This window comes from Ranitomeya variabilis, chromosome 4 (genome assembly GCF_051348905.1).
Source record: "Ranitomeya variabilis isolate aRanVar5 chromosome 4, aRanVar5.hap1, whole genome shotgun sequence".
Classification (NCBI taxonomy): Eukaryota; Metazoa; Chordata; class Amphibia; order Anura; family Dendrobatidae; genus Ranitomeya; species Ranitomeya variabilis.
In genome coordinates, this window is record NC_135235.1 from 405,969,717 (window position 1) to 405,989,238 (window position 19,522).

The 19,522-nt window shown below is 45.0% G+C and overlaps 1 protein-coding gene across 1 annotated transcript in view; it reads right to left on the reverse strand.

Annotated features, from left to right (window-relative positions):
- LOC143764960 (glycine N-acyltransferase-like) overlaps nucleotides 1-17,073 on the reverse strand; it is a 210,773-nt gene extending 193,700 nt beyond the window's left edge. The window contains exon 1 of the mRNA XM_077251111.1: nucleotides 16,954-17,073. The gene's annotated coding sequence lies outside the window, so the exon portion shown is untranslated. The remainder of the gene's footprint in view (nucleotides 1-16,953) is intronic.
- Nucleotides 17,074-19,522: the final 2,449 nt, after the last annotated feature.

Sequence of the window (19,522 nt, forward strand, 5' to 3'; positions counted from 1 at the left end):
TGCTTGTTGCTCGGGTAGAGCAAATTGGAATGCTCGGGTGCTAGACCCGAGCAACGAGCCCAATGTAAGTCTAAGGGAAAACCAAGCATTTTTGCAGCGACCCCTATCCGGAGGTCCTTTTAGGGTCTAAAAATATCTGAAATTGATGGGAACAGTGCTCAAATTACATGGGAACATCATGGGGAAGACCCCTGGAAGCATTTCTAACTCCCAGGTCACAGCTGTGAACAATGTAGTCTTACGCCACTTTCACAGGCGCACAATAAATCGAAACCAAAATGGATTTTCATGGCAAATATGATAAGGAACAGCCTTTCCAGGGTAATGATGTATGTAAGGCACAATAAATAACCGAAAACAAAAATGTTCCTCCACCACTTGGGCTATGTTCACACGTACCATTTTTCATGCATTTTTCAACTTTAGCACTGCTTTCAACCAGGACAAATGCATTCACTGGGAAATGTCATTTTAACATTTTATAACCTTATTTGGCCATGTGGTGTGTGACACATCATCAGACACATCATGTTTCATTTATAAAAGAGGGACTCTGAAAGTCAAAAAGTCTATTTTTATAGGGCCAGCAATCAACCCTCACTATTCTTAGAGAGCCATCAGCTGACTATGCTCTGTAGTTTCCATAATTAAACAGTGGGTCCCTTATACTGTTATTGTGCATGCAGTGAGTGGCAGGGCTGCCCAAAACAGACATCATGTATGACCACATACAACCAAAGTTCAAAGTATTCATTTGGTACTCCCATACTGTTTGCTTATGCATTGAATGCAAGGCCTGCCCTGCCCTAAAGTTATACGCACTCCAATAAGAATTTGAACCCACGTATTGAATGGCCACAGGAAATTAAAGTTCCCATTATTCATTTGGTACTCCCATACTCTTTGCTTATGCATTGAATGCAAGGCCTGCCCTGCCCCAAAGTTACACGCACTCCAATAATAAGCCTTTTAACCCACGTACTGGATGGCCACAGGAAAACCAAGTTCACATTATTCATTTGGTACTCCCATACTGTTTGCTTATGCATTGAATGCAAGGCCTTCCGTGCCCCAAAGATACACCCCCCCAATAAGCCTTTGAACCCATGCACTGGATGGCCACAGGAAAACCATGTTCCCATTATTCATTTGGTACTCCTATACTGTTTGCTTATGCATTGAATGCAAGGCCTGCCCTGCCTCGAAGTGACACGCACCCCAATAAGCCTTTGACCCGAGGTACTTGATGGCCACATGAAAACAAAGTTCCCATTATTAGTCATTTGGTACTCCAAGTTTGTCCATGAAGTGAATGCAAGGTCTGCCCCAAATTTGCATGGACCCCAATCCCCTTGGAATAAATGTGGACGATGGCCTCCGAAAAATGTTTTCCCAGTTTAAAGGAGCGGGTCTCCTATACTTGTAATGCCCATGCAGTAAGTGTATGGGCTGACAAACATTTCCCCCAGGGGAGAACACATCAACATACTGTGTAAACACTTTTATTTACGGGCATCATAAGCACCCTTGAATAAAATAACTTGGCTGTTGCATCACGGAACACGTTCACCGTGGTGATCTAGTGGTGGTGTCGGAAGAGACGTGGAGGATGGCCTCCCAAAAATGTTTTCCCAGTTTAAAGGCGCAGATCTCCTATACTTGTAACATTTCCCCCTGGGGGTACACATCAACAGACTGTGTAAACATTTTTTGCACAGGCATCAAACACCCTTGAAAAAAATAACTTGGCCGTTGCATCACGGAACACATTCAGCCTGGTGATCTAGTGGTGGTGTCTGAAGAGATGTGGAGAATGGCCTCCTAAAAATTATTTTCCCAATTTAAAGGATCGGGTCTCCTATACTTGTAATGCCCATACACTAAGTGTATGGGCTGACAAACATTTGCCCCTGGGGAGTACACATCAACATAGCGTGTAAACAATTTTTTTGCAGGCATCATAAACACCCTTTAACACTGTAACTTGGTAGATGCATCACGGAACACGTTCACCCTGGTGATCTAGTGGTGGTGTCTGAAGAGATGTGGAGAATGGCCTCCTAAAAATTATTTTCTCAATTTAAAGGAGCGGGTCTCCTATACTTGTAATGCCCATACACTAAGTGTATAGGCTGACAAACATTTCCCCCTGGTTTGTACACTTCAACATAATGTGTAAATATTTTTTTACGGGCATCACAAACACCCTTTAACACAATAATGTGACTGTTGCATCACGGACCACAGTCACCATGGTGATCTAGTGGTGGTGGCTGGTGAGGATGAGGAGAAGGAGGAGGATAACAGCAAATAGGCAAAATCAGGAGGCGTATACCCATGTGTGGGTTTGAAGAGGTGCATGGGAAGAGACCTCCCAAAAAATGACAGTGGACTTGAGGTTATGTTTCGCTGTTATCATTCGGTGGTGTAGAGAAGTCTGGCCCTATAATTGTCAGCCTGTCAGCTTATCAGTTATAATTCCTACAGCGGTACAAAAAACCCGCTCTGAGAAAACGCTAGTGGCTGGGCAGGCCAGGACCTCCAAGGCATAGAGAGCCAGTTCATGCCACGTGTCCAGCTTGGATACCCAATAATTAGAAGACATAGAGGAATCACGGAGGACATTGGCACGGCCAGCAAGGTACTCCCTCGGCATCTTCCAAAACTTTGCACTCCTTGCGAGAGTACCTGTGCCTCAAGGCTAGTACGATGGGAGGGTCCAAGAAAAAGCTCTCAGAACTTTGACAGTGTTCCCCTGCCTCTGCTGGATAGGAGTTGTGTCTCTCTTGTATGTTCTCCTTGGTTGTCCAACGAACTGTGACCTCTGCCGCCTGCTTTTTCAGATGGGAATTTTTTTAATAATTCCGCAACAATGGCCTTCTGGAAGAAGCCATTGAAAGTTCTCCTTGTAGTGTGGGTCTAGAAGTGTCACCAACCAGTAATGACTGTCACCCAAAATTTTCAGAATACGAGGGTCATGGGAAAGGCAGCACAACATGAAGTCAGCCATATGCGCCAGACTGCTAACAGGCAAGACTTCCGTGTCTTCACCAAGAAGAATACTGACCATGGTCCCCTCCTCCCTGTCCTCAGGCCATCCACGCTGAACAGACGGTATGACAGTTGTGCTTGTAGTACCGTCTATAGCGCATGAAAGTAGCTCTTGTTCTTCCTCCTCTTCCTCATTGTCAACCAATCCAAATTGGGATGACATGAGGCTGACCTGTGTGTAATCACCCTGTATGGTTCCTTGCTCCATCTCATTGTGCTCTGCCTGCATTTCATCCTCTTTCATTGTGAGCAGAGAGCTTTTCAGAATACAGAGAAGCGGGATGGTGACTCTAATTATGGCATTCGGGCAGCTTTTGAGAAACTGCTGAACAACAAGGTTAAGCACATGGGCCAGGCATGGCACGTGTGTGAACTCACCTCACCTCAGAGCCACCACCAGATTTCGGCCATTGTCACACACGACCATGCCTGGCTGTAGGCTCAGAGGTGTCAGCCACAGATCTGCCTGCTCTTTCAGAGCTGTCCACAACTCTTCAGCATTGTGCGGTTTGTCACCTAAGCATATTGGCTTCAGCACAGCCTGTTGCCGATTTGCTGAGGCAGTGCTGCAGTGCTTCCAGCTTGTGACTGATGTGGTCATTTTGGAGATGGAGGATGAAGAGCAGGAGATGCAGGAGCTGTAGACTGTGGGGGCTACCCTGATTGAATTAGGTCCCGCAATCCTCGGCGTCGTTTTCCATTCCAAGGTCCGACTGGGTTTACTATGATAACCCAGTGTGCCATCAGCGAGATGTACCGTCCCTCCCCACAAGCACTTGTCCACATGTTTGTTGTTAGGTGGACTTTCCCAGAAACAGCATTGTTGAGGGCATAGCTAATGTTCCGGGACAAGTGCTTGTGTAATGCGGGGATGGCACACCGGGAGCAATAGTGGTCGATGGGGACTGATTACCTTGGGACGGCCGCTGCCATGAGGTTGGGAATAGCTTCTGTCTCCACGAGCCTAAAAGGCAACATTTCAAGTGCAAGCAGACAAGAAATGTGTGAATTTAGTACTGTTGCCCGTGGGGCGTTGGCTGCGTATTTACACTTGCGTTCCAAGGACTGGGGTATGTTCAACTGAATGCTGCGCTGGGACAAGGACGCGGATGTTCTTGATGTTGGTGCTAGTTGAGTGTGTGCAATGACAGGTGCACGGCAGGAGGGATCTTTGCAGGCACCGTGGACAGGGGAATGGCTTCCATGCACAACAGTGGAAGAAGCAGTGGTGTCACTCGCAAACAGTGTTCCTGGATCCTGGTGTTCGGCCCACAAAGTCGGGTGCCTTGCTGCCATGTGCCTGATCATGCTGGTGGTGGTCAGGCTGGTAGTTTTGCTACCCCTGCTGATGCGGGCATGGCAGGTGGTGCAAATGGCCTATTCGGAATTATAGTCAGAGTGTTAAAAAAACAACCAGACTCGGGAAAACCTAACAGTTGTACTGACAACTTCTGTCATGTTGGTGTTACGAGGAACGGTTGCCTGCCTTCTGTCTTCGGCCACCACACTGCTTGTTCATGCCTGTTGAGATGCTTCGCCTCCCTTCCCCTGTGTGCTGCTGTCCTCGCTCTGCATGTCCTCCTGCCAGGTTGGGTCAGTTACTATATCATCTACCACCTCGTCTTCCACTTCCACATCCTGGTTCTCCTCCTGACTTTCTGGCAATTGTGTCACATCATCGTCCACCTCTTGTGACACGTTCCCATCGTTGCCTTCATGTGACCGTGGCTGCTCAAATATTTGGGCAACGATACATGCGATCTCATTTTGCCCGCTTCAAGTGGACCGAGAGAGAGGCTCGAATCTATAAATGGAAAAGTGAACAGCTCATCGGAGTGTCCAAGTGTAGGATCAGTTGTCTCCAGGCACTTGGCATGGTGGGAGGAAGGATGATCAGGGTGAGGAATATGAGGTCCAGATTCACGGCTACTCAGACTTGACCATGTAGAAGACAGGGTAGTTTTGGCAAAGTGACTGGAGGCATTATCCACTATCCAACCAACAACCTTTTAACACTGCTCTGGGTTCAATTGTGGTGTTCTGCGGTCCCCTAGTAATTCGGACCGGAAGGTCAGGCAAGAAGATGTGGGTATTTGTTGTGGCCCAATTTCAGCTTGCCCATGGCCTCGGCCTCTGCATGCACCATCACGTACACTTCCCCGTCCCTTGCCACGCGCCTTGCCCATTTTAAAAGCACTAAAATATTTTCCATGTTCACTACAAATGGCTGAATTTGGAGCAAACTTATATGTGATCCGTGTGCGGGAAAACCACAGTTTAAAATATCTGGCCTGTAGCTAACAATTTTTTTTTCAGCAAACTTGTGTCAATAACTAGGCTAAGACACCAGAAAACAGTTCAATGTAGGCCTGAAATGCCACAATTTTTAGCCCACAGATAGATGAGGCATGTGACGGAAATACCAGACTGTAAAATATGTGGCCTGCATTTTTATTTTTTTACAGGAAAGTGGTGTCAAGAACAAGGGTAACACACAGTAAAAACAGTTAAATAGAAGCCTGAAAATGCCACAATTTTTAGTCCACAGATCGACGAGGCGTGTCATAGAGATACCAGACTGTAAAATATGTGGCCTGCATTTTTATTTTCTTACAGGGAAATAGTGTCAAGAACTAGGGTAGCACACAGCAAAAACAGTTCAATATAGGCCTGAAGTGCCACAATTTTTAGCCCACAGACAGATGAGGCGTGTGACGGAGATACCACGCTGTAAAATATGTGGTCTGTATTTTTTTTACAGCAAAATAGTGTTACTAACTAGGGTAGCAAACAGCAAAAACAGTTAAATATAGGCCTCAAATGCCACAATTTGTAGCCCACAGAGAGATGAGGCGTCTGACAGAGGTAGCCCACTTTCAAATATCTGTCCTGTATTTTTAATTTTTTTTTTTTGGCCAGCAAAATTGTCAATACATAGGCTAAGACACAACAGAAACAATTCTATGGAGGCCTGAAATGGCACAATTTTGACTGCAATGATATGCGATCTGTTTGGTAGTGTAAAATATCTGCCCTGTAGCTAAATATTTTTTTGGTAGCTAAATATTTTTTGGGGCAGCAGAATGGTGTCAAGAAATTGTATAAGACACTCCCAAAAAATTTACAGTACCACAAAAATGGCAGAATTTTATGTCCACTCAGATGTGACCGCTGGGACGGGCAAACTCGTTTAAAATAGCTGGATTTTCATGCTGTACTATGAAAAGGATCTGACTCTATTCTGCAGTCCCAACAAGCAAATGGAGAGAAAAAACATGGGCTCTGTATTGCTTTGTAATTAAATAAACAGGATTAACATCCCCCAAAAAATTATTCCTGGCCAATGATACCTGGGGCTATGTATATAAGGTCAATATATGTAATAGGCAGCAGCAGACAGTAATGAAATGGACCCTCTTGATGTATGCAATAAAGTATGCCACATACAATGCCTGCCGCCTGCTACTGATATCTATATACCCACATACACTCCCTGCCCATCTAGCACTACTATCTATATACCCCGTAATTAGTCCTTAGAAGGACTTTTGGTTTTGCTGGATTTGTGTATTCAATTATGGTATACCCACAGTAACTGATACACCACCTATTCTGTCCCTATCACTGCAGCAACTCTCCCTACACTGGTGATTCCGGAGCTGACTGTGCAGAGCAGGGCAGTGCCAGGTCTGATATAGACCTGATAGAAAAGCCGCGGAGACACCATCACGTGTTTCTCAACGCAAGCAATGAATAGCCAGGTCTTTCACTGGGAAGGAACAACCACGGGAAGGGCAGCATCCAATAAAGGAAAACCACCTATGCCAAAACATGGTATCCATCCACAGACAGCTGTTTCGGGGTATTTGCCCCTCATCAGTGTGGAGTAGGAAACTGGCTATTAGGAGCAGTGCCTAGTGAAAAGGCTATGAACATAAGGATGAATGATTTCGGGGAGATCAAAACTTCCAACACCTGCGGAGACACCATCACGTGTTTCTCAACGCAGTGATCCAGAACACTGCCCCCATCCCTTATGGGAAATATGCAAATGCATGTAGAAAAGCCGCGGAGACACCATCACGTGTTTCTCAACGCAAGCATATTCATAGCCTTTTCACTAGGCACTGCTCCTAATAGCCAGTTTCCTACTCCACACTGATGAGGGGCAAATACCCCGAAACAGCTGTCTGTGGATGGATACCATGTTTTGGCATAGGTGGTTTTCCTTTATTGGATGCTGCCCTTCCCGTGGTTGTTCCTTCCCGGTGAAAAACCTGGCTATTCATTGCTTGCGTTGAGAAACACGTGATGGTGTCTCTGCAGCTTTTCTACATGCATTTGCATATTTCCCATAAGGGATGGGGGCAGTGTTCTGGATCACTGCGTTGAGAAACATGTGATGGTGTCTCCGTGGTGTTGGATGTTTTGATCTCCCCGAGGTCATTCATCCTTATGTTCATAGCCTTTTCACTAGGCACTGCTCCTAATAGCCAGTTTCCTACTCCACACTGATGAGGGGCAAGTACCCCGAAACAGCTGTCTGTGGATGGATACCATGTTTTGGCATAGGTGGTTTTCCTTTATTGGATGCGGCCCTTCCCGTGGTTGTTCCTTCCCAGTGAAAGACCTGGCTATTCATTGCTTGAGTTGAGAAACACGTGATGGTGTCTCCACGGCTTTTCTACATGCATTTGCATATTTCCCATAAGGGATGGGGGCAGTGTTCTGGATCACTGCGTTGAGAAACACGTGATGGTGTCTCCGCGGTGTTGGATGTTTTGATCTCTCCAAGGTCATTCATCCTTATGTTCATATGATATAGACCTGATGACGCTGTGCAGCCAGCTGTAATGTATAATGATTAGATCTGTCTCTTAAAGAAAGTGAGGGCGGGAGTTTATTTGCAGTTTCAGTTTCAAAAAATGAGAAAAATGTTATGCTACTGTTATGCTGTGTGCTGGTGGAAAGGAGGAGACGAATAAACTACAGTTAAAGCTTACTCTCTTAAATTCCTTGCACCATGTGGACATTACAACTGGCGACGAGGATAGAATGCAATCACCTGCTGCTGTGAGTACTGACTCCTGCTTTACCGCTTCACACGCCAGCGCCACTGAGAGACTCCATCATGGCTGAATACTTGCACACATTCCCACAGTTTGATATGACTGATGTTACTAATCTCTCTCATAACTGGAGAAAATGGCTACACCGGTTTGAGAACTTCCTGGAAGCAATAGATATAAAAGATGAGAAAAGAAAGAGAGCCGTGTTCCTGCATTGCGTGGCACAGGAGTCTATGACATATACAGCACATTACCGGCAGCAGAGACAGACATGTACAGCAACTGCTCCAAAGCTCTCACTGACTACTTCAACTCTAAACAAAACATCAGATATGAAAGATACAAGTTCAGGATTGCTAAGCAGCTTCCAGAAGAATTCATAGACACTTCTGTCACCCGGCTAAAAGAACTAGCACATGGGTGTGCATTTACTGACGTAGATGATGAAATCCTAACTCAAGTAATTGTCACCTGCTCGCAGGGGCGTAACTACCGCGGTCGCAGCGGTCGCCATTGCGACCGGGCCCCGCAGGTCAGGGGCCCCGGCAGGCTCGGACTGGCCCACCGGGGAGGGCCCCCACTGCTCCGGGGGCCCCCCTGGCCGCCCCCCACCCACCCTCCTTGAAGACGATACTCACCCTGCTGCCTGCTCCAGCGATGGTCTCGGCGTCTGCTCTGCACTGCATCTTCTTCCTGCTTGTGCGGTCACGTGGTACCGCTTCATTAAGGCCATGAATATGCGCATATTCATGACTTTAATCAGTATCACATGACCGCACAAGCACAAGCAGGAAGAAGATGCAGTGCAGAGCAGATGCCGAGACCATCGCTGGAGCAGGCAGCAGGGTGAGTATCGTCTTCAAGGAGGGTGGCGGCCGGGGGGCCCCCGGAGCGGCGGGTGCCCCTGGAGCAGTGGGGGACACTGGGGGGGGGGGGGGGCAGAATGCTGGAGACACACACTGGGGCAGAATGCTGGAGACACACACTGGGGCAGAATGCTGGAGACACACACTGGGGCAGAATGCTGGAGACACACACTGGGGCAGAATGCTGGAGACACACACTGGGGCAGAATGCTGGAGACACACACTGGGGCAGAATGCTGGAGACACACACTGGGGCAGAATGCTGGAGACACACTGGGGCAGAATGCTGGAGACACACACTGGGGCAGAATGCTGGAGACACACACTGGGGCAGAATGCTGGAGACACACACTGGGGCAGAATGCTGGAGACACACACTGGGGCAGAACGCTGGAGACACACACTGGGGCAGAACGCTGGAGACACACACTGGGGCAGAACGCTGGAGACACACACTGGGGCAGAACGCTGGAGACACACACTGGGGCAGAATGCTGGAGACACACACTGGGGCAGAATGCTGGAGACACACACTGGGGCAGAATGCTGGAGACACACACTGGGGCAGAATGCTGGAGACACACACTGGGGCAGAATGCTGGAGACACACACTGGGGCAGAATGCTGGAGACACACACTGGGGCAGAACGCTGGACAGACTGGGGGCAGAACGCTAGACAGACTGGGGGCAGATTGTTGGACACACGGGGGTAATATGCTGGACACACTGGGGCAGATTGCCAGACATACTGGGGCAGATTGCTGGATACACTGTCTGGAGGCAATGCTGGACACACTGGGGCAGATTGCTGGACACACTGGGGGCAGGACTGGAGGCATGGGCAGAATGTAGATACAGGGCATGATTGGAGACACGGGGCAGAATGAAAGACATGGGGCAGGATTGGATCATGGGCCAGGATGGATACGATGGGGCAGGATGGGGAGATCATACTGTCAGCTAATTTTCCTTACAATCTTTTCTTTTTAGGGGATGCAACATGAAAGTTCATCTTTTGAGGGTAAGCTGTTGTTTACAACACTTTTTTCTTATCTTTCGGAAATGTTTTTTTTGCAATAGATATTTACTTCTTAGTTTAACATTGTATGCGTGTGTCTGTATATCATTTTTTTTTTTTTGGGGGGGGGGGGCCCCATTCAAAAGTTCGCACCGGGGCCCGCAGGACTGTTGTTACGCCCCTGCCTGCTCGTCTAATAACATAAGGCGTAAAGCTCTGCAGCAGGATCTCTCTCTGCATGATTTACTCAAGATGGCCCGTGCTATAGAGATAGCAGATCATCAGGCAACTGCAATGGAGAATGGGGATAATTTACATGTGCATAATCTCAAACATAAAAGTGCACAAGGCAAGCAAGGCCCGTAACAGAAGAAATGTTATAGATGTGGACAAGATTTCCCTCACCACATGAATAAATGTCCAGCTATAGGACAAACTGCAAATATAACAATGGTAAATCAAGATATAGAAGAAATGTCTGTGGCTGAGAACTATGTGTTCACAACTTCTGTCACTGGCTCAGTGCAGTCTCCATATATTACACTCACCATCTGCAACACGGATATCACCTTTGCAATAGATACAGGAGCTTCGGTGGATATCATAGACAGCAATGCTTATGAACAATTCAAAACAAAGCCAGTCTTACAGCAAGTGCATACTAAAATCTTTCCATATGGATCTAAAACACCTCTAGTTACAATGGGATAATTTGATGCTGAACTTAGCTATAAAGAAAATAGGCAGAAAACCACTTTTCAAACATTACAAGGATCGGGAGGCTGTCTTCTCAGCTATCACACTGCCTTGAAGCTAGGACTCATCCAGATTATTCATACAATGGTCCCAAGACTGTCAGGCCTCTTTTGAAACAATTAAAAGCGAACTCTGCTCAACAACCACCATGGCCTATTTTGATCCAGCTCTTCGAACCGAACTGATAGTGGACGCAAGTCCCGTGGGACTGGGTGCTATTTTAGCACAATACAAGGATGACAATCAAAGTCTAAAGATCATTTCTTATGCAAGTAAAAGCTTAGCAAGCACTGAAAGAAAGTATTCGCAACCTGAAAAAGAAAGCTTGGCAGTCGTCTGGGGATGTGAACACTTTCACTTATTTCTCTATGGAGCCTCCTTCACTATTGTCACAGATCATCAAGCCCTCCTTATAATTTTTGGAAATCCCAGAGCTAAAATGCCAGCACGGTTTGAACGATGGGGTCTTCGTCTACAGGACTATAATTACAAAATTGTTCACAATCTGGAACATACAGCAATCCGGCTGATTACCTCTCAAGACTACGAATGATGATTTACCTGGGCATTCCTCCATTGAAGAATACATACATTTTGTTGCAGCTCATGCCGTGTCAAAAGCACTTTCTGTTGATCAGTTTGTGAATACAACAACAAGTGACAAGACACTCTGTGCCTTAATACAAATTATTCAAAATAGAAGATGGCATGAAATTCAAAAGAAAAAATTTCCTGATGACTGGATTGATTTGAAGGAGTTAAAACTATTTTCAAATGTACGTGAGGAATTATCAGTCAGTGAAGACCAACTCATCCTTCGTGGTACCAAACTGGTTGTACCTAAGGCCTTGCGCAACCTAGTCATACAGATAGCACACGAAGGTCATTTAGGAATTGTTGGCACAAAAAAGTTACTCAGAGAAAAAGTATGGTTCTCAAATATGGATAAATTGGTGCAAGAGAAGATTAGACATTGCTCCACTTGTCAAGTAATTACTCCATCATCAACTCTAGAGCCATTACAAATGTCTCCATTACCCACTGCTGTATGGGAGGAAGTGGCAGTTGACATATATGGACCATTACCAAATGGCCAATACATTCTAGTAACAATTGATGAATATTCTAGATATCCTGACAATTCATTCATCTCTTCAACATCTACTAATAGTGTCATACCAGAACTGGACGACACATTCTCTGCATATGGCATTCCAAGAGTGGTCAAAACAGATAATGGACCTCCATTCAATGGACATGTGTTTGCACAGTTTTCTGAATACTTGGGGTTCAGCCACAGAAAAATCACACCTGGCTGGCCACAATCTAATGGAATCGTAGAACGTTGGGGAAACGAATCAAGGCAGCTAGTCTGGAGCACACCCCACTGAATCAGTCACTATACAAATTCATGCGCACTTACTGCAACACGCCACATTCTACCACTAATGCTGCTCCATCTCATCTAATGTTCAGCAGAACTCCTCGTATACGGATCCCTGATGTGACCAGTCATCCCTTACCAAATGACTCTTCAGTGCGAATGGATTTCTTTAACAAGCAAGCCATGAAACATTATGCAGACAGAAGGCGAGGGGCACAGCCATGTGCCATCAAAAGAGGTGATATCGTTGTTGTGCGTCAAAAATCAACCAACAAAACCTCAGCTGTATATAGTCCTGCAAAATATAATGTTACTGAGAGAGAAGGCAATATGGTCACAGCTGAGCGAGACGGACATTCCATCACTCGAAATTCCTCACATTTTAAAATCATACCGCAGAACAATGGTAATGAAATCCCACCAGTGGAAGATTTGATACCCGACGGTGGAGAGGACCAGCACCAGCAGCAGGTGGCTGATCCGTCAGCGATGGACACCCCCAATGAACCCAGACATTACCGTACACGGCGGGAAAGAAGGGCTCCATCGAGACTTATTGAAGAGATATAATTTAAAAAAAAGGAAAAAGACAATACAGACATATGGTTTCTCTTGGACATTTTCGTGTTGTTGCATTGTCAATATTTGTTTTAGATTAAGAAAGTGAGGGCGGGAGTTGATTTGAAGTTTCAGTTCTAGCCTGAGGAGAAAAATGTTATGCTACTGTTATGCTGTGTGCTGGAGGAAAAGAGGAGATGAATAAACTACAGTTAAAGCTTACTCTCTTAAATTCCTTGCACCGTGTGGACATTACACCAGCCAATCACTGTAATGCCACAACCAACATGGCTGCAGCATTACAGTGTGTGGCAGACAATCCCTGCATGTTGATTGGTGCTCTAAAAAGTGCCAAACATGCAGGGCGGGGACCCGAGCTCCAGTCTAATAATCCTGGAAATGCTCGGCGCTCGCCAAGCACTAAGAGGTCCTTTTCAATGAACTGTTGGGCATCCTTCCCGAACTCTGTTTTGCCATCAGAGGAAGTCCTACGTAGGCCGTATGTAGCAACTGCAGGAGAAGGACTGTTTCTGAACACATGCACCTTCATGCGGTATTCAACCATTTCCTTGTCGGGGTCGTTGTCTCGGTGCCATAGAAAATGGAGATAATTTCTGTGATCTTGTCACACAATGAAACAGTAATAGTGACTGGCTCTTTTCTGAATCTCATTAGTACTCCCACCAGGCTATTAGTCAGGTTGGGACCAGTAAGGAGAACGTCCTTCAGAGATACACCATGATGCTTGGCGCTTGAATCGAACACCACTCTGATGTGTTTAGGTTTTCTCGGATGATATACTCCAAAAGAAGGTAAATACCAGCATTCTTTATTCGCTTGCAAGGGTGGAGCTGGCTCTGCATGGTCATTGAGAAATATCTTGTCCATAAAGGTATGAGACACACCAAACATGTGGAAGAATGGTGCTCTGGTCAGATGAAACCAAAATTGAACTTTTTGGCAACAATAGCAAGCGAAAGGCAACACAGCTCATCACCCTGAACACATCATCCCCACTGTCAAACATGGTGGTGGCAGCATCATGGTTTGGGCCTGCTATTCTTCAGCAGGGACAGGGAAGATGGTTAAAATTGATGGGAAGATGGATGGAGCCAAATACACGGCCATTTTTGAATAAAACCTGCTGGAGTCTTCAAAAGACCTGAGACTGAGATGGAGATTTGTCTTCCAACAAGACAATGATCCCAAACATAAAGCACAATCTACTGTACAAAGGAATGGTCCACAAATAAACGTATCCAGGTGTTAGAATGGCCAAGTCAAAGTCCAGACCTCAATCCAATCAAGAATTTGTGGAAAGAGTTAAAAACTGCTGTTCACAAACGATCTCCATCAAACCTCACTGAGCTGGAGCTGTTTGCCAAGGAAGAATGGGAAAGAATTTCCGCCTCTCGATGTACAAAACTGATAGAGACATACCCCAAGTGACTTGCAGCTGAAATCGCAGCAAAAGTTGGCGCAACAAAGTATCATGTTAAAGGGGCCTAATAATATTGCACGCCCCACTTTTCAGTTTTTGAATTTCCACAAAAATTTAAAATAAATAAGCAATAAATTTCGCTCAAACTCACTATTGTGTTCCACTTATTGTTGATTCTTCACCAAAAATTTAAATTTGGTATCTTTATGTTTGAAGCATGATATGTGGGGAAAGGTTGAAAGTTAAAGGGGCCCGAATACTTTTGCAAGGCACTGTATACTTTGTGTAAATGTGTCTATATATACCAGAAGCTAGAGAACAGTTCATACAAAATGACATGTATAGGGCATTACAGAGCACAGATCCTAGGACAGGGTATACAGGACAGAGCGCATAATGTACAGTGGGTAAATCACCTGCTTCAGATCTGGTCCCGTGTATAATATAGAAGTGAGAAGGTATCTTGTGTTGTTTTCAGGGGACTGGACTAATTATCCATTGATGATTGCTCTTTAATATTAAACCAAGAAATAGCAAACTTAATCTGGAAACTAAATCCACTAGGTGAGAGGAATTTGGTGCATTTCAAAGGTGTATTTGAAGTACTACAAGATATAACCTTTGCACCGGATAGCTGATAACTAGTCGATTGGTGGATTTGACTGCTGAGAGGCCTCTCGTTCACCAGTCTGATGTTTTGAGTGGAGGGGCTGTCATATACAAAATTAGCTCAATTGTTAGGATTTTATTGTAAGGGACTTAGCTTTGCTAACCCTCCTTGAAGAACAGGAGAAGTCCCAGGAGTATGGAGAAGAGAAAATGTCCCTATCTTCTAAAAGAAGGTGGACCCAGGGAACTATAGGCTGGTGAGTCTGACTTCTATACCAGGAAAGATCTTTGAACAAATTATTAAACAACATGTACGCAAGTACCTGGATGACAATGAAATGATTAACCAGAGTCAGCATGGATTTGTAACTTACAAGTCATGTCAGGCTAACTTAATTTTCTTCTCAGAAGCCCTGACTGAGTGGATCACGGAAAACAGTAAATATAGTATATCTTGACTTCAGCAAAGCATTTGACAAAATATCTCATGCCATCCTTATTGAAAAAATGATCAAGTATGTAATGGACAAGGCAACTGTTAATTGGATTCATAACGCGCTTAACCCCTTTCCAACCTGAGACACAGCTATATGTCCTTGTGATCTGAGCCTTATTGACCTGGAAGTATGGATACATCCCGGCTCTTTTGTGTGCACAGAGGCTGTGCGTGCGTGATCGCCACCAGGTGTCAGCTGACTTTGACAGATGACACCCGCACCGCTCCTGACACTTTGACCTCCTAAATGCTGCGATCAAACTCGATCAAAGCATTTCGGGAGCATGGAAAAGGGAAGACAACCCCTCTGCCCTTGGATCGGAGACCTTGCGTTGTCATCGCGGGGTCCCAATCGTTGACGACATCCAGGTCACCAGAGCTAGCAAACTTGCTTGATCATGCTCAGTGCATGATCAGCAACTTTGCCTGTCAGTGAATTGCTGACAGTTTGCATTGCAAAGGGATGCTCCTGCATCTCTATGCTATACAAGCGATCAGCCTGAAAAAAATGAAAGTCCCAGAGTGGGACAAAGGAAAAAAGTTTTTACTAAATTGTAAAAATATATATATAAAATATATAAGAAAAAAAGGGGTTGAAAAAATAATGCTCTCATTGTGACAATGATGTTACAAAGCAAGCTTTCGGGACTTCTTAGGTCCCTTCCTCAGGAACTTGTATGGTATGCCTGAGGAAGGGACCTAAGAAGTCCCGAAAACTTGCTTTGTAACAACATTTATTTTATTTTTGTTAGTCATTAAAAGGCATCATAACTGCAAGATTATCTTGTTTTTCACACTGAGAGCAATATTTTTTAAAGAAACCGTGGCTATAAATGCAGTGTGTAACGAACCTCAAACTGACAGGCATAATGCAACTAATACAAAGATATTAAAGGGACTCTGTCACCCCCTCCAGTTGTTAGAAACTAAAAGACCCACCTTGTGCAGCAGTAATGCTGCATTCTGACAAGGTGGCTTTTTTAGTTATTGGTGCAGTCAAAGCTGAAATAAAGCGTTTTATAATTTCGCAAAAATACCTGTCTTTAGCCCTGGAGGCAGGTCTTAACCCCCCTGCTGCACACGCCACACTGCCGTCACTCAAGGCTTCGTCGGCGCCGGGCGCCGCCCCCTCCGCGCTGTTTTCAAATCAAATCCGGCGCCTGCGCTGTTTTGTTCTGCCTGGGGCAGGCGCAGTGATCGTGTGCGGCAACCCAGCTTGTGAATCCCAGCCCCGCAGTGTGTTATGCATTATGCACAGTGCGGGGCTGGGATTCACAAGCTGGGTGGCCACACAGGCGCAGTCTGCGAGACTGCATCTGAGGTCAGACGGGCAGCGATTACTGCGTGTGGCTTGTGCAGCAGGGGGGTTAAGAACTGCCTCCAGGGCTAAAGACAGGTATTTTTGCGAAATTATAAAACGCTTTATTTCTGCTTTGACTGCACCAATAACTAAAAGAGCCACCTTATCAAAATGCAGCATTACTGCTGCACAAGGTGGCTCTTTTAGTTTCTAACGGCTGGAGGGGGTGACAGAGTCCCTTTAAAGTGTTTTATATATGGAATAGCATGTCCCCTAGAAGAATTTCAATAATTAGCAAAACTCTAAAAAAAAAAAAAGCCTTTGACACTCTGTATAGTTTATCATTCCTGAACCGCAGCCTTGGGACACTACAGATGGACCACCATAAGCTCTATCTGGCTTACCTGAGTAACGCTGAATCCGTGTCTGCTGTCTTCTCTGTAATGTGGTGGTTTGGGAGCACTGTCTTTCCACCTGTTGACGTAAGGGACAATGTGATCTTTTGTTCTGGTGCCAGATGTAGATGGTTGCCAAAACTTAGGTTGTGTTGTAACATCTTGGCTTCAGCAGTAAAGGGGCTGCAGTCCGGAACATAGGAGGTCAGTTAAGGTTGAGCCCCTGTAAGTTGTGGATCATTGATAGTCCCATAGGAGTAATTTAGGCAGGTTAATGAAAATAACACATTAGCTAGTACTGTAATTTAATCATTATGTATTCCTGGTGCAAATGGAAGGCCATGTGCACACGTTAAGTATTTTTCGTGTTTTTTTCGCGTTTTTTTCGCTATAAAACGTGATAAAAATGCAAAAAAAGCGCTAACATATGCCTCCTATTATTTACAGTGTATTCCGTATTTTTTGTGCAAATGTTGCATTTTTTTCCGCAAAAAAACGCATCGCGGAAAAAAAAGCAACATGTTCATTAAAAATGTGGAATTGCGGGGATTCCACACACCTAGGAGTGCATTGATCTGCTTACTTCCCGCACGGGGCTGTGCACACCATGCGGGAAGTAAGCAGATTATGTGCGGTTGGCACCCAGGGTGGAGGAGAGGAGACTCTCCTCCACGGACTGGGCACCATATAATTGGTAAAAAAAAAAAGAATTAAAATAAAAAATAGTCATATACTCACCTTCGATGGCCTCCGGAGTCTTCCCACCTCTCCGGTGCATGCTGCCGCTTCGGTTCCTATAGCTGGTGTGCGGTGAAGGACCTGCGATGATGTCGCGGTCTTGTGATTGGTCGCGAGACCGGTCATGTGACCGCTCACGTGACCGCGACGTCATGGAAGGTCCTGCACACACACAGCATCTATAGGAACGGACGCCGCTGAGGAGATCCGCTGTCTGCAGGTGAGTATAACCATTTTTTTTATTATTTTTTATTATTTTTAAACATTCTATCTTTTACTATAGATGCTGCATAGGCAGCATCTATAGTAAAAAGTTGGTCACACTTGTCAAACACTATGTTTGACAAGTGTGACCAACCTGTCAGTTTTCCAAGCGATGCTACAGATCGCTTGGAAAACTTTAGCATTCTGCAAGCTAATTTCGCTTGCAAAATGCTAAAAAAATGCGAAAAAAACGGGAAAAAAATGCAAAAAAATGCGGATTTCTTGCAGAAAATTTCCGGTTTTCTTCAGGAAATTTCTGCAAGAAATCCGGACGTGTGCACATACCCTAAGACAGGTTGGTAATGCAATTTGTGTTGCAGAGTGCGTCTTCTTGCAGTCACCGCTGTACTTAGGAGAGCTTCAATCAGCAAGATATCTTGAGTAAACAGTATTTACTTCATACTGGATAAACATGAGATACAATTCAGTGTCACACAGTCCGTGCACTGAAGACAACACATTCAAGAAGAAGAAGAAAAACAGGAAGTAAGAAAAACAACCAACAATTGCGAGCTTCCCTCCCCACATTACAGCAAGTATATAACTTTACACACTATCGCCATCTGCTGTCTGGTTAGTATAAAGTCCTCCTTTCACTTATAATAAGTCCTAATCTGTTGCATATGCCAACAATTTGTAATATATTACTAAGGTTGGGACAAACTGTTTTGATGCCCTCAGACAAAAGCCAAAGTACATATGTCAAAACATCAAGTGAGCATATTTGTCTTGAGTTGCAAAATCTGGCACCGTAATAGCAAGCTCAGTAACACCAACATTACTATTTTCCATGTTGCTGATGGTATGATTGATTAGCAGGGTACCAATTTTGGACTGCCTGTAGCTTCTCCTACTTCCCCTCTCCATCGAACTCTATGAGCAGCAACTGCCATCTACTACTCGGATAACTTCTTCTCATACCCCTCGCATGGCATCAATAAAATAACAAAGCCTATACTCATGTGTATGCCCTTATTTTTGGAATATGTGCATACAGCATCTTTAAACGCACGTATTCTCGCAGATTTTGCTTCAGGAAGATGTTTCAGGAAACCGTTGGCAGTGTTTTTCCTGAAGTGTCTTCTTTGGCGTTTTTTTGATCGTTTATGCGCTAACTTAGACTTGGGCATCTTTTTTTTTTTTTTTTTTAAACTTGTATGTATAAATTAATGAAAATGGTGAAGTCACTTCTTTTACCTACTTCACGTTCATGGAAACCTGAAGCAATAAAAGAAGCTGAAAAAAGCTGAATATGCAAAGCAAGTAGTGATGAGCGAGCGTGCCCGGATAAGATGTTATCTGAGCACGCTCGGGTGCTAACAGAGTATCTTCATCGTACTTGAATACTATGCCCGAATCGCTGTGGATGGATATTACACGGCAATTTGACAGCCACAACACATGCAGGGATTGCCTAACAGGAAATCCCTGCATATGTTATTGGCAGCTATAGAAAAGCCATGAGACATGCAGCGACGTCAATTCAAACATAGTATTCAAGCACGCCAAAGATACTCTGTTAGCACTCGAGCATGCTCAGATAACAGCTTATCCGAGCACGCTCGCTCATCACTAA